Source organism: Phalangium opilio, unplaced genomic scaffold (genome assembly GCF_054372755.1).
Source record: "Phalangium opilio isolate 3A_F unplaced genomic scaffold, DU_Popi_V2 ptg000056l_1, whole genome shotgun sequence".
In the NCBI taxonomy this organism is placed as follows: Eukaryota; Metazoa; Arthropoda; class Arachnida; order Opiliones; family Phalangiidae; genus Phalangium; species Phalangium opilio.
In genome coordinates, this window is record NW_028324175.1 from 874,460 (window position 1) to 878,183 (window position 3,724).

The 3,724-nt window shown below is 37.7% G+C and overlaps 1 pseudogene; it reads right to left on the reverse strand.

Moving 5' to 3' along the window:
- Positions 1 to 1,551: 1,551 nt before the first annotated feature.
- On the reverse strand, positions 1,552 to 3,471 carry LOC149667657 (putative protein BRICK1-B; annotated as a pseudogene).
- Between the last annotated feature and the right edge of the window lie 253 nt (positions 3,472 to 3,724).

The window sequence follows — 3,724 nt, forward strand, 5'->3', positions numbered from 1 at the left end:
CTTAGCTCAGTGTCACCCCCCCCCCTACTGAGAGCGTACAGTATCCCCTCTTACAAGATCGCGCCTAGAGGGAGGGATACACAGTCTACACCCCTCTCTACCGCCACTAGTCTATAGAAGTATAGCTAGAGCACCACAGGTGCCGACATTTGCTTTAAGGATGTCATAATTCAAGCATAATTTATAACATACGCGGAAAATAAAACAATACTGAAGCAATTTTACCATGAACGCTGAATCTCTTATGGGACTGGTAAACGGAATAGATTTTTCTCTATAGCACGTTTGCTTTGTAAAAAATAAATAAAAAAAACGGGTACGGCCAAGATCGTTTAAATTTTTTTCAATAGGTTTTTGAAGAAGCACAAAAGACCGAATGGCCTTGAGTGTTCCCAAATTCACAACCTCCATTCCTTCCCCCAATGCTATGCTAGAGAGGAATCGGTTTGTACAGTGGAAGGCGGGCGTTTTCCGGTCCCTTTAGAGATCCAGCGTTCATGATTTTACACCCGCCTTGAAATATCGACAAATTTTTCAAATTCTGATTTCAGGTGTCTCCATCTATGTGCAACAATATCATCTTAGCATTTCGCGAACGTAGCGCCTGTGAATATGACGTATCAAAAATCGCTCCCATAATGCATCGCGTCATTGACGACGCTGTAACCAATCAGAAAAAGCTCGAGGAAGAGCTTGAACTCAAACAGGAATTCGAACAAAAAGCCGCGAAATACAGAAGACATTCTAACACCAGTTGGTCTAGAATTCGGCCCAGAGAAAATCACAATAAAATACATCCCATAATGTTAACTGAACACCACGCTACATCTCAACCCATAAAAACACTAAGCAAAACTATTGAAGATTTACCAGTATAATGTACTAAAACCATAAGCCTATATCAAAAGATATTAATCATCATAAGCTTAACAAGTTAATAATAATAAGACACTGTGTGAAACCTATTATTTTATAGATTACATAATCACCTTTATTTAACTTATGGTATAAATCATAGCCCTATAATACCCTTCATAAGTTTGAAACACGTCACAGGCACCACGTGACGCCAAGATACAAAGACTCCATAAGCAGTGGGACTGGACACCTAGTCCTTAATTTTCGCAGGATTGCAGCACCAATGCCCAAAAGTGTTAGTTTCTTTGAACCACGCCTTTCCTCAGTCACCCCCCCCCCGATGCCCTTTACAGTCCTTTTAAAAGGGCGTCCCCTTGTGGTACGGGTTTTTCAAAAAATACCAATGGCCTATGGTCTTAATTTGAACCTATAACTAGACTCGACCAAGGATGAATAATCACAGTAGGTCATGCCTTTATTGATTTATTCGGTTTCGGTTTGGAGGAGAAATGTTTAAACACAGATGGCGCAGTTCTCTTAATTTTGTTTAGCATACAGTCAATATTACGGGTCAATATGGCAGACTCATACTTACGAATATTACAGGGTTATGATCATACTCAAGGGCAATTGAAAAATAGGTAAACTGTAACACATAGGAAAGATATTTATGGCAATAATTGAAGAGACACATTTGAAATGCTAATGGCCAGCTTTTAATAGTTCCTTATGGCATAGAACTGAACCGAATTGAACATGTGAGAAAAAATATACTAGATTATCTAGACATATGGAAAAATCTTGAAGAAGACAGTCTTATATCACAAAATATGAAAACCCCCCCAAATACACCATATGTGGTCCAAAATTTGGTGAAAGAGAAATTCACATTGTTCCTTATGTCAATGTTTCACCTTTTGTCACCTGCAAAACAATACTTTTTTTTAATAAAAACAAATATTCTATTTCAAGCAAATGCTTTGCATCTTTAAATATATCAGATGCAACAATAAACAAGTTGTCCTAAGCAAATAAATAAAATCTCAAAAGTCAAAAACGTTCTTTGTTTACAGGGTTCATACAATTTTTGGAAAACAAATTTCCCTGAGATTTCCAGGTTTTTCCCCATATACTTCCCTGAATTTTCCAGGTTTTTCCCCTATATGGAGTATCCTATGGAGCAAATGTTAACGAAGGAGGGGGTGGGGGCAAATAGGGCTATAACATACTCAAAGGGCATCCCCGTATCTCTATTAGAACCAGAGTTATGAGGCTCCAAATATAGTGTAATGTTAATCCTATGGAGGGTGGTATGTTTATGAACATTTTGCTTAATTACTCGGCCCCTGTTTGTCGTAGCCGTACGTTTTTAGTATGGTTAGATGGGGGATAAATATGACTATAACATAATCAAAGGACATTCCCGTATCTCTAATATAACCAGAGTTATGAGCCTCCAAAGTTGGGTGTAATGTTAATCCTATGGAGGGTATGTTCACGAACATTTTGCTTAATTACTCGGCCCCTGTTTGACGCAAATTTCCCCGATTTCCCTGAATTTTACTAAGAATTCTAAATTTCCCTGAATTTTCCCTGAGGTTTTTGTCAACTATTTATTTCCCTGATTTTTCCAGGTTTTCCCGGTTTTCCAGGTTTGTATGAATCCTGTGTTTAAATAATTTTTTGATATTTGAAAGTTTTTTTTTCATTTCCAAACCACATAAATTATCTATTTCTATTTGTTTTGAAGTTCAAAGAATTATTGCAAACACACGCAATTTCAAGAACGCAAGTTAATAACGGAGTTGATATCTTACCCTGGCTTCCAAATACTCAATCTTCCTTTCCAAAGACGTTAACTTCTCATTTAGAGTCTCAATTCGTGATCGGCAAGACATATCTGTAATAATAGAGCTATTTCAGAGGGGTAATGGCTACGTCACCAATGCTATTTGCCCATAGAGAAACATTCACAAAATGGCCGCCCTCTACACTCAAAGGCAGGCCCAATTTTCGTAGCAGACGAAATTTTTCCCCCACTGAAATAGCTCTATAGGTAAAACTATTTAAATAAGATCCTTTAAAGGATATCATATGAATGAAAGTAAGTATATTGAGGGAGAAGATTTAAAGCAGTGATTGATAGCAGTGTTTATCATCTATCCAAATGTTAAGATGTGGGTAGAGAGATGGGGCTAAGATGGCAACTTTATCTCCCATAATAGTTTTTAGTTGCAACAAGGTTTGGGTAAGGGTTTCCGTCTTCATGTCACAGAGAAAATTATCTTTCAATAACATAGATTCTTTTATGTGTTAAGAAGATATTTCACAATTTGCGATTTCTAATAGGAATTATTAAAAGGCACAACAAGACAAACATTGACATATACAATAACACAAGAACACAACACTACACTACCTAAGCCTTGGTTTAACACTAGTGTTTCACCAAATAATCCCACTTAAAATTCAATGTTTGAACGGTTTTTATTACCAAATGAGTTTAGGAAATCGGCGATTTTCTTTATACTTCCAGATTACTTCGATGTACTCTCGATTAGCCCAATCTTGTTGAATTTGTTTTTGAATAGCTTCTCTTTCCACCATCGCCATTTTACTTCTCTCGACCTGGTCGGAAACATTGAGCAAAGAGAATATAGGGAAGGAGTGGAAAATGGGGCAAAACTTGTCACTCTTTTCTACCGCGCATCTTCAACGCTCAGTACCGAGGCATTTCCGTTTGAGACATTAAATGGTATGTAGGTGGCGCTACTGAGCCGGAAACTCCCTCGTACCGCTAGTATAGATAGTTTTCACACATGGAGGATTCATACCATTTACACCAGGAAGCCGGGCTATCTGGAGG